The sequence below is a fragment of the Anas acuta genome, chromosome 11, assembly GCF_963932015.1.
Source record: "Anas acuta chromosome 11, bAnaAcu1.1, whole genome shotgun sequence".
In the NCBI taxonomy this organism is placed as follows: domain Eukaryota; kingdom Metazoa; phylum Chordata; class Aves; order Anseriformes; family Anatidae; genus Anas; species Anas acuta.
This window is the reverse complement of record NC_088989.1, coordinates 4078643-4090296: the sequence shown is the minus strand read 5'-3', so window position 1 is coordinate 4090296 and position 11654 is coordinate 4078643. Positions and strand designations below refer to the sequence as shown.

Genomic DNA, 11654 nt, shown 5'->3' with positions numbered 1-11654 from the left:
TTTAGGAAAAATCTAGGTTTCGATTTTTACCAGAATAATTTGGCTCGGTTGGAGTATCATAAAGTTGTTTCTTGCAGACTATCCATCAAGTTCTAAGCAGACAGGATTCAGGGAGACGCTTGCCAAAAAAAAAAAATAAAAAGAAAAAAAAATAAAAATCCTATTGAGATTCCCTTACAGAAGGAAAGTTGTACGTTGAGTCATTTTCATTGTGCTGAAGGGTTGGATGTGTATTATAAAATTCAGGGACTGAACCAAAATGTTGGAATTAGGGAAGTTCAAAAATGTAGTAACATTTTACATTTCTTATTCATTTCTTGGCGGGGAATATTTTGCCAGTGAGAACAAAATTTTAAATTTTCTAAGTTTAGAGATTTCTGAGTTTTTCTTTAGAATGTTTATTTGTGGAGATGTTGTCAATAAAATTGTTCTTAAAGCACCTGTGACCCACTGATAAGTTTGTTTCGGCAGCACTAGTGCCACAGTCATAAAGACTTGAAGAACTTTGAGGTATGGATCCATTTGTGTATCTGCCAATATTTTTGTTCAATAGCTAATAAAAACTGAAATAGTGATTTAATGTCACAGTAAGCATCTTAATACTAAATACGTACCTACATTTAAAGGCTGCATGTACTATTTTTTTTTTCCCAAATTGTCAGAAGCACTGTGTGCCACTAAATATACAGGCAGCTGCTTCTCAGGGTGAGTGGAGCTGTGGTGTTGAATTTATTTTCTAAATCTCGGTGCTTAGTTTTGTAACTACATGTACCACACAGCATGTTTCTGTATACAGAGATTTAGACAGACTCGGTCATTCTGTTTCCATTCATGAAGGAAGTGTGTGGTTAAACCCAAGAAACCACAGAGCAGGTGCTTTATATTGTTCACAGGTGTATTTCCTATTTAAAAACAAAACTTTTATGTGGAGTTAGAATATAAATGTGATGGAGTTCACTTCTCAGACTGCAAGGTAAAGGTCAGCCCTCACCTGGGCTCTTGACAGTAGAAAACAACAAAACCCACAGCAACATACTTAGAAAAGTTCATTTCCTGAAAGTATCAGATTTCTCTGTCAGCCTTGATTTCTAACCCCAGGAAACTCTGAAGTTTTCAGTACTCATAGCTTCCCACTAGAGCATGTATTTGGTGTTTTAAGTATTAGGATGCTTATGGTGTTGTAGATACTAGCACGCTGAAGTTAAAATGTTCAAAAAAGTCCTGGAGTCCGAGTCCTTCAGTGAGGGGAGCAGTTTGCTGCAATTTGGGGCTAATTTATTCTGCCAGGCCCAGCCTGCTGGTGGCTGCCCTGCTGCTGCCTGGCGCCCATCCCAGAGGTGGCCGGGGTCCTGCTGGGGCCGTGGTGCTGCAGGAAAATCTCACAGGCTGAGGTCAGAACAAAGATTGATGTTCTTGTGCACGACTCTGAGTTTGCGTGAAGTTCTGAGGCCAGGATTAGCACTTTTTTGTATTGCTCACGAGGCCCTGGACAACTTTGGATTGCTTTTTTAAACCCCCTTGGGTCTGCTGCTAGCTTGAACAAAGTGTGTGTGTATACATATATATAATTAAAAAACTGTCTATAGAAATTTTTTTAAGGCTAAGATAACCTCTACCTGTAGCAAAAGTCTCTTGTTACTTTTTAAAACCTCTTAGGATGAAATATTCCTTGCTAGAAAACTGACTTGGAATTGCACTTCAGTTTATGCATAGCCTAAGGGATGCAGAAAACTGCGACCTGAAAAATATTTCCTGTTCTGCGTCAGTCTGTGAGCAAGTTTAAGATTATTTATGTCTATCCTCCGGATGGGCCCGGGCAGGGCCCCGCCGGCTGCAGCCACGGCCGGCGCCACCTGGCGGTACCGGGCCGCTCCTCAGGGCCCTCAAACACGGTCATAAAACAGAATTAGGATAATTACCGAGTCCCTGCGGACCCCCACAGGGAGAGGCAGCCCCCGGGACCCCGCAGCGAGGATTTCACCGAATATTTAAGATAAATTATCTTGGCAGCAAACTAAGCTGATATTCCTCTCCCACACTAGCGAGAACAAGGCTGCTGACAGACTTCCTGCCAACAATTCTCCTGCGCGCTGGAAATCCTATTAGTTTAGCCTGCCACCCCAGTTTTCTGCCTGCGAGACTAAACAAACCCCATCCTTCCAACCTTCCCTGGTATTATGTGTTGTTCTGAGCTATTGCTCTTCTCCCAGTTGTCTCCCCCTTCCTTAAATTGCCAAATCCAAATCAGGACACAGGATGCCAGCTGGGGCCTCCCAGGCGCTGTGGAATAATGCCTCCCCTGTGTTGTATATATGTCTCCAAGTGATATTTGACTGTATTCAATTTGTGGTCCACCATAATCTCCAAGTCATTTTCTGCCCAAGTTATTTCTGAGCCATGATGTCCTGTGGTGTGTATTTGATTTTGCCTTAAGAGTCCTGTTCTGCTCTTGTCTCCCTTCAGCTATGTCTTCCAATTTTTTGTATCCTTTCTATTTTTTTTTTTTTTAGATTTCTTTGAATTCTTGTTTCATAAGGTCTTTATAAGTGCCTCTCACTTCATTGTGCTCTGCCTTCTCTCTGGGATATTTATGCTATCGTGCCATCTTCTCTGTAACACAGCTGAATCCAGAGCAGATACCTGCAGGAATCAAACTGACCTTAAACCGTGCTGGGGTTAAGGGTAATGAAAGGGCTAATGAAGGCAGAAGGCCTGATCTTTAACTTAACAATCGAGCTCTACTTTTGCATCATTAGTTTGTATTTAGTCAAAAAGCACAGTAGGTTGTGTTAGGACTGGGCCTTCAGTGACAGAAGTGCATGTTGGTATTTGTGTAGTAGAAGCAGGGCTCGCTCTGGTGGGCTATGTGTGAACTGTGGCAGCCAACAGCCCCAACTACAGCCATGTCACTCCTGCTGCCCAGGCTGGTCTGATCCCTCACCGTGACACTTAGGTTTTCAGACAGTTTTAGCTCCATTCACCTCTCTCTGTCACCAGTGTATTGTAGCAATCTGGTAGAGAGATGCCCTGGGACTGCCTGGCAGCAGAGCTACCAATGCTTGTGAAATGGGCCTTTGCAATGTGCTTGGTGATGTGACATCAAATGAACAGAGGTAGTCACTAGAAATGTGTCAAAGTCAACACAAAAACGTGTCAGCCGAGAGGTGCTTCCAGAGGTGCCCCAAAAGTCTTCAAGGTCCACATGTTAATGTTCACATGCCTCTGAACACTGATCACAGAAGAGGGACGAGGAAAGGGAGCTCAAAAGCAGGATGGGGAAGAGGGGTTTTCTTGTGCAGTTGCTTCTCAGCTCTCCATTTCTGTGCAGTTAAACGATTCTGTTTTCTGTGGGACACCCGATAACAGGATTCAAAACAGGCTGCAGACTGGCAAACAGCACTTCTTGAAGTTTTTAAATAATCCTGTGGAAAACAAAAGGAGTGCAACGAGAAACCCGAGAGAGGAAAATGTGGGGTACACGAGGGCAAGCAGGAGGAAGGATGTGAGGACCTGAAGGCGAGAGGCCTGCCAAGCCCCGCTCTCTCCGGGCCAGGCGCTGCCGGCAGAGGGCGCTGCGGGCCGGGCGCGGCGCCGCCATTTCCTCACGGGGGGCAGCCGGGCCCCGGGGGGCTCCAGCGCGGCGCTGAAGGCGGCCCAGGCCGAGACCCTGTCAGAAATTACCCGCTGGGGAATTAAACCGACTCCCCTCCGATCAGGGAGTCGGCTTCCGAGCTTGTCTCGTTTATTTATTGATTTGGCTGTGTTTTTTACCTCACAAACCTGGGGCGCTCGTGCCGTCTTAAATCTTGCCCCAAACTTTTTAAGTTTCACACCTTTGCACACTTTTAGCCTGCACCCTCCTTCCAAGTGAAAGATAGGCGGCCTCGGTACTAACCCATGCCTCCAGGAGGTGGAGCTTTAGAGTAAATAAACGCTCCGATGCAGCATTCACAACACAGAACATGTACCGGGATGGTACAGGGGTACCGCCCTGGAAGGAGATTTCGGGAGGCTTTGCTCCTTCCCAGCCCACAGGTGAAGGTGCTGTGTCTCAGGCTACAGCAGGGTGGGAATTAAATTCCTCTTTCTTCAAGCTGGACCATTCCCGGCAAAGATTCGGAAGCAGTGTGCTACAAGAAACTGAGGGAAGGGACACGGTGTGCCACATCTGCACCTGTGGTCGTCTTCTTGACAGTCCTCCAAGTTACACAAACAATTGCAGCAAGTGGAAGGGGTCTCGTGAAATCACTTTGAATAACAGAAAGCTTCTCAGCACGATGTGCTTCCAAAAGAAGGTTATGATCTGTTCTTTCTGCCCACAGTGCTTAGGAAAAGGAGTTAGGGATTTAGAAGACAATTGAGAAAGAGGCCAGGTGCCAGGGTAGTTGTAAGTGATGCAGCTGATGCTGTCCCAAGATAGTTTATTTTTTATCTCTTATTTTCCTTACCTAAAGCATTTTCAACTCTAGTTTCAGAAGAGATGTGATAAAGCTCAGTTGCTTGAGATGTTTTAGACAATTCTGCTCTCTCAGGTATTTGCCTGTCAGGATTGTTTTTTTCTTTTCCCGGTGTTCTTCATAAACTATTTCATCGCATTTCCCCAAGATATACTTAAAAGTTTCCTGGTTCTTCTAGCATGCATTTTTAGGTGCCAAATCTTTCCCCTTGGAGCCACTCCCCTCACCTGTTTCATATTTACTTTTATCTTTGCTTATAAATCAGTCCCAATTACTTTGGGTGCTCTTTTCTGAACTTGTGGGTCTGTGTTCTGCTTTAGTAATAACTCGTACAGATGCTAAGGAGGCAGGCTAGGTTCTCTGTCAAGGTAAATGACTGTTTATGTGCGAGACAGAGAGCGACTCCTACTTTCCACTGGCACTGGTTATCTCCTTGGGAACCTTAGCGAGGAAGGACTGTCTGTGTTTACATGGGCCTCACTCCATGCGGTTTCCACACCTAGGACCCTGCCTTCAGATGTGATGGTGCCAGGGCCTCCTCACCCCACACCAGTCCCAGGTAAATGACTGCACACTCCATGTTTTATGCTAGGAGTGATTCATGTAAATCCAGAACAACTTGGGAGCAGGATGTTGACATCTGTCGTTTCCCAACTGAAGTAACTGCTCTGATCACTGTGCTTTTGGGTGATGCCCAAACCTGCTCTTTTTTTTTTCTTTTTCTAAATGCGTACAACTCTGATTCTCCGGTTGTATAGGGAATAAATTAAAATCGTGTGGACAATACAAAACTTTTGTTACTACGAGGCATTTCTTTCTATGTAATACTGTAGTTTACAACAAAATCTACTTTCAACAACAGAAGAAATGCCTTGCTTTGTTGGTGCTCTAGGAATATCAGAATACCTCTGTACCTCTCAGAGTCTTATCAGCTTCTTTCTACTTCTGTTCCTTTGATTATTTATTCCTTTCTACATTCTCTTTGACTTTCAACTCAGTCAAAGAGCTGTGCTTCATGTACCAAAGGCCCTCCTCTTCAGATCTCTCTTTCTAACTGCAGGTCTTGGCTGTCTTGTTTAAATATATGTACTCAGAGGGGTCTGTGTGTGGCAAGGACTAGAACTAGGTGCAGAGTCTTTGTTTGGAAATCTGGCCGTTACGCTGCTAAAATAGAAGTCTTGGCTATGTGATCCGCGCGTTGTTCTCTAAACACAGCAGTTCTGCATTACTGAGGTACTCTTGCAGGATTCTGTTGTTTCACAACCCTTGGGCAGGCTTTCTCAGAGTAAATACCCTCTGTAGGCACGTAGAGCTGTCTCCTGTCTTTGTGTCTGAACCTGGAGAATTATCAAGTTATTCTGTAGTTGCTAAGTTGCTAGCTTTTAAACATGATTTTTTTTTTCTTCCCATCCATTTAAAATGTTTACAGTGGAAACTTCAACTTTAATATTACTACATTCTTGCGTGATTTTTAAATAATAAAATTAACTTCCAAATTAGGAACATAATGCAAAACATTAACCTAATCTTTGCATTTTTTTCAACATCTCAGTAACAGGGTCAGTATTTTTGTAATGCCTAGCAGCATATCCTCAGGCGCTTATAAAATAGGCTAGTCACAACTTTCTACAGTAATACAAATAAAGCTAGAAAAAAAAAAAAATTGTCGATGAGAAAGCAAAGACTTTGAAATCAACCCTTTTCTTCACATGAGTATGTAGAGAAGATCTTCACTACTACCATCTAATTTCCATCAGCTGGGAGTGTGCCTGCCAGCTGGTAGCAGTAGAAACTCGTCAGCCTCACAGTACTGGAGAAGGATAGAAAGAGGCTGGGCTTCTGAAAATAAATAAATAAATAAATAAATAAATAAATAAATAAAAATTCTCATGTTTCTGTAGAGGTAATGATGATGATGTCTTGTCCTTGACCTTCTTAGTGAAAATCAAGCTGCTGTTTTCCATTCAATGAAACCTGCCTTTTCTGTTTTTGCCAGAATGAAAGCTGTGAGCTGTGATGCATTACTAAAACTGCTGGGACACTAACCGAGCAGGTGAGAGATGTGGGTTTGGAAGGAGAGAGGGGAGCAAGACTTCTAATAACAATACTTTGTAATCCTGGGCACAGGGTTGGGTGCCTTGTGACCAAGGGGGGATTTTAACTGTAGGCCTCCTCGCCTTGGTCATGGGGCACCCTGTGGGAAACAAGAGGAAAGGACCGTGGAGGTGCTCTGACAAAAAGCGTCTGCTCTTCACTGGGGCTGGGGAGGTGCACCCTGTTCTAATGGGAAGGAGAAAAGAAGTATGGCTCTGAAATGACTCCAGCTGAATTGGGGCTGAGTAGTTCTGGTCTGGCCAGACCTTCAGATCACAGAAAGATCAACAGCCTTCCCCTCAGTGTTATTTGAAAATGGTCCGTCATGTGTTAGTTGTTTGGGTGTAAGCTACTGCTGTCTTTTAGGAAGCTGCAGTAGCTTAAGGAGTGCAACATCTTGAGGGAGCAGTGTGGCTTTGATCAGCTTTTGTTAATGAGAGAAGGAACACAACTAGCACACTTGCTTCCAAACAGAAGTATATTTTCCTCATGAGTCATTAGCAAGCAATTTTGCAGTGGTTTCTCAGGCCCAGCACAGGATTGTTGTGTTACCATTGGGTTATGCAGAAAGTAACAAGGTGACCTTGGGGAAGTGGAGTACGTTTTAAAAAAATAATAAGGTATGAACCATGTGGTTCATGGAGCTTAAAATAAATGTTTTGATGTTGTGCAGGTGAACTGAAAAGCACAGGCAGAGGAACAGGTGAGCTCTCTTGCCAGCCATCTGGTACATCTGTGATCTCCAAAAGAGCCGTGCAACAAGTGTCTGAGCTCGCTGTATGTGACCTGGTACGGCTGCACAGCCAGGAGAAACAAGTATCCGGCCATCAGGTGTGATAGCACGACCTACCCTGTGTGCTCCCCGACTTCTGCTGCTCCGTGTGCCTTCCTGGCCTGGGCAAGTACCGTATGGATTTGTTCTTTTTATGTGGCATTTTGCTGTCAGACCTTGCTTTGATTTTGGTGTTATTTTTAACTGTGACTTAGGTTGGTTCCTAGCATGTAGGAATAAATAACCAGGTTTTGCTCTTTCCAACTGAGCTGTGAATAAAACAGCTCATCTGGGATAGCAGCAGCTTCAGCTTGCTTGTACATCCTGAAACAAACTGGGTTTGATCTGTGAACCCTAGAGGGGTCTTAGGTGTGAGTCCTGAATTCTTTTTCATGGGGTTAATTAAAAAGTCTGAGAGAAGTCAGCCAACCTCCTGTGGCTGAAATGATTTCCCCATGTAGCACCTTCTGCAGGGATAAATCTCTGTTGCAGATGTATCATTCTTCTGCAATTAGTGGCAGATTGCTAGCTGCTGTGTCTGGCACTCCTGTGCGTGCTCTCTGTTTGAGAATGGAGCTGAAACCACATGAGCTGCTCGTGCGAGGCTCTGGCTGCTTTCACGTGGTAGGTATTTGCACTCGTGGGTGCCTAATGATGCTGTGGAAACTTGCAGGGTGATGCCAGGCACTACTCAGCTGCACTTCTGTAGCAGACTGCTACATTAGTGAATTTCTCTTTCTCCAGCAGGCTGCCTGGTAGAGCGAGTGCTTTAGGCAGGAGTCCGTGGGACACGTGCTGCTCGATGGTCTCTGCCCTTTCCCACCAAGCCCTGGAGTTCTCCACGCACACAGAGCTGGAGAGGGCAGGGCAGCACTGGACAGATGTTAAGAGCAGCTGGTAGTAAACTGACACTTTGAGTTAACACTTGGAGTGATCGATGGACAAAATCTGAGAGGTCAACCGTAAGATCTTTGATCAGACAAACTCACGAGAAGGACACACTTGACAGGAATGTAGGATTAAGCCCAGTAAAAGCAGTTTCTAAAACTTTCTCTTCCTAACAAACTTCTCTAATGCAGAACTCTGAGTCTTGACATGTTTTATGATTTGTGATTTGTTCTGTAATACAGAGCAAATTCTTTCCCCCTTTATACAGCTGTATTTAAGAGAATTTTATGCAGCAGCCTCCTGGTTTTAGAAGTGATAATATTTATTTGATGGGGAATTTGGCTGACTGTGGCAGCACAGCCTCCCTTTTGCTATCTAGCTGTTATGCATAGCAATGCCAGTGCCAAGGGTTGTGCTCCTGATGAACTTGTGTACATCTGGTACTTTTTAAGCCTCTGGGAAAACAGAAACATTTTTTTTCTTTTTTCTAATGGCATTATTTAAACTAAGAAGTGTAAGAGAAACTTATGATGTGGAAAGCAGTGAGACAATAAAAGGGGAAACTGGAAAAGGGGAGAAAACGTGTGTAGATCAAATAGTTTGTGGTGGAGTGGGAATCCAAACCTCTTACTTTTGAGGAAAGAAGGCTTTGCTTCCCAGAACTCGGAGAATAAAATACTGTTACAGCATTACCCTGTCCTTAACCATCAACTGACACGAGGCTGTTCAAAGGATCTGAATTTGTGTGTGGTGTTTGCTAATCTAAACCTACTGCAAATGGATGAAAGAGCTGGTTAGCTTCTTGTGTGAAAGGTTACTCTGTAGCTGAAATTGCTTTAGGTGGCTCAGCTGTATTTTGTCAATAAAATGTGCCATCAGTGGAAGAATTGGCAGTAAAGTAGCTTCTGCGTGCTTAGCAATGGAGAGCACGTTTGAAGGGCAGCAGTAGAGTTTTTGGTAGATGCAGTCAGCAATTGTATCATTACAAAGTCTATTTTCTGGGATTTAGAGTTTGAATGTGTTTAATTGCAATGGGCTGATATGATTTACAGCTTGGATGTGATTTTCTTCATCTATTTTGGCTACTTTATAGTGAGCTCTGTGCTGCATATGAGTTGCTATGCTAGAGGGAGTTCGGTGGGGGGAAGAAAACAATGTGTTCCTAATATATTAATGTGCGTGTTAGGAATGCGCCCTGTAATGTCTCTGTAAAAGTTTATTGAACGTGTGGGGGGGCTTGGCATGGTGCACGATGTCAAATCTTTTCCATTTCAGGTAGATGAGACAGAAGGAAGGCTCTTGCCAAGCAGTGAACTTCTCAAAAACTCAAGCAAGTTTTAGCCTTGGCTTCTGTCCCCAGCTCAATCCCGTGGGCCAGGTTGGTCTTTGGTGTAGCTCTGCCTTCCTGGGAGAGCTGCCTGACAGTAACGCTGTGGGCTGATGCCTTGCTTCTCATGTAGTTATTTTTTAGAGAGAGAAGGGATGGCATTGAATGTAAGGGACTGGAAATCAAGAAGTCTGTATCTGCTTCTTTGTTTGGACGTAAACTTTCTATGTGTCCTGGGGCAAACTGTTTATTTTAATTGCCTGGTCCTGCTTGTCCTATTTATTTGGGCTGTATTGACCGGGACCTAAAGGCTTTTCTTCATGGTATGGCTAGTGCAGCGTAGCCTGATTTTAGGTTGGGGTCTTCTGGTATCATAGGACGAGTGATCAAGAGCAGTGCTTCAACAAGTCTGGTCTTGTTTGAAAACTGGCCTTTAAAATCAGATTGTACCACTAATTCTGTCAGTTTATGAAATGCTGTCATTAGGTGATGGAAATATTAACAGTACTTTAGCTGGGCCACGTGAAAAGTGCAAATGGGTCATCCCAATGGTACACGTGGGTGTTTTGTACAAAGTAATTCAGGGTCACACTCGGATACCATTTTAGTCGTTCTGCAAAAGGTTCTGTGGGACACCCAAGGGTGTTGGCCAGCATAAAACTATGAGTAAATGGCTCTTTTTTTTTTTTTAAATCTTGTTACCATTTCAAGGCAGGTTTAAAAATGGGCTGGGGCTGCTACTTTGCACTGCCATACAGGGTGCAGAGTTAAGATGACCCCTTGCTAGCTCTCTTTCACAGGAATACAGATGTGCCCAGACTGTTGTGACTGTGGGTTTGCTGATCACTTCTCTCTGCTGTGGTGGGCAGTGGGTGAATTTGATCAAAAGGGTTGTATCTGGCTGTGGGTGGATGTACTGTTCCCACCTCTGGCTTTATCTGCTCTTCCTGCTGTCTCTGCTGAGAGCAGCAGCAGCTCGGATAATCTGTGATGGAAGATAAGGTTATTTAGCATTCTTAGACTTATCTTTTTATTGAAGAGTCCTGAACATGGGCGTACTCTAGGGTATGCCATCCAAACATAAGTAAGGGGAGTGTTTGTGAAAACCGCATGTGGGTCTGAAACGGTTCAATCCCAAGCAACTTAAAATAAGAGTGATATCTATTTAGACTGAGGAACTGATTCAAGGAAAATGGGGAGCCCTGAAACAAATCTGAATTGCATTTTTGCATGGACTTCAATAGGAGATAAACAGAGTCATTCTTCGCAGTTTACAGGTGTGGTACAACACATTCCTGATGCAATACATACTTTTTATGATTTTCCTATTGTTGCAGTAGAGTGTTGGCTTGGTAGCTTAAGGACTGAAAGAATTAATATATTTGGTTTATATTCATGAGGTACCTAGCAGCCTCAGCCAGCAATCGGGGCTCTTTCATATAACATTATGCAGGTTTCTAAAAGAGTAGTAAAAAGCCTTTTGACCATGCTATGCAGTTTATCAGTTTCCTACAGCTTTAAACCCAGAATGGTTCCGAGGGCATGTGTACAATGAAGGTTTAAATCAAATATGAGTGATATAATGTAGGAATATTAAAAGAAAAACTAGTTTGATGTCAGCAGTTTTGACCAATGTAGAATCATTTTTAGCTTTTCTACAAAAGCAGCAGCTGGTTTAGTACTCTGGGGCTAATCAGAAGATGGAACACACTCAGAAAATGTGGGCAGGAGAGCTTTGTAAGTAAATATTTCCCCTCTCACAAGGCAAGATGTTTATTGTTTAACAAACATAATGACAGGAAAGGACTGACTCTCCCAAAATCATGAGATGTGTTTGCTTAGTCTTCAATGTACCACAGAAGTGGTGATAAAGTAGGTGTAGGCAGAAGGAGGAACGGGCACATTACTTGTGGCTGAAGCACCGAACTGCTGGAGGAGCGTGTCTGGGTGCTTGTGGAGAGCAGGTGTGTGGGTCTGTGCTCAGCATGGGGTGCTCCATGGTCCCCGGGGTGTTTCCCCGCCGCTCAGGGCCTCTCCCTCGTGGTGTTTGTGGCCCAGTCTCAAGCCCTTCTCATACTGCTGGCAAAAGACCCAAGCCTGGGCTGGAGGCTGTTCT

General features: G+C 43.9%; 2 long non-coding RNA genes across 2 annotated transcripts in view; both read left to right on the top strand.

Annotated features, from left to right (window-relative positions):
- The first annotated feature begins 4763 nt into the window (after positions 1–4763).
- Positions 4764–7444, top strand: LOC137862681 (uncharacterized). Its single transcript, XR_011100473.1, has 3 exons — positions 4764–5016; positions 6359–6510; positions 7225–7444. It is a non-coding gene; the product is annotated as an uncharacterized lncRNA (long non-coding RNA).
- Positions 7445–7828: 384 nt separating this feature from the next.
- LOC137862237 (uncharacterized) overlaps positions 7829–11654 on the top strand; it is an 87315-nt gene continuing 83489 nt past the window's right edge. The window contains exon 1 of the long non-coding RNA XR_011100120.1: positions 7829–7947. This is a non-coding gene — a long non-coding RNA (uncharacterized lncRNA). The remainder of the gene's footprint in view (positions 7948–11654) is intronic.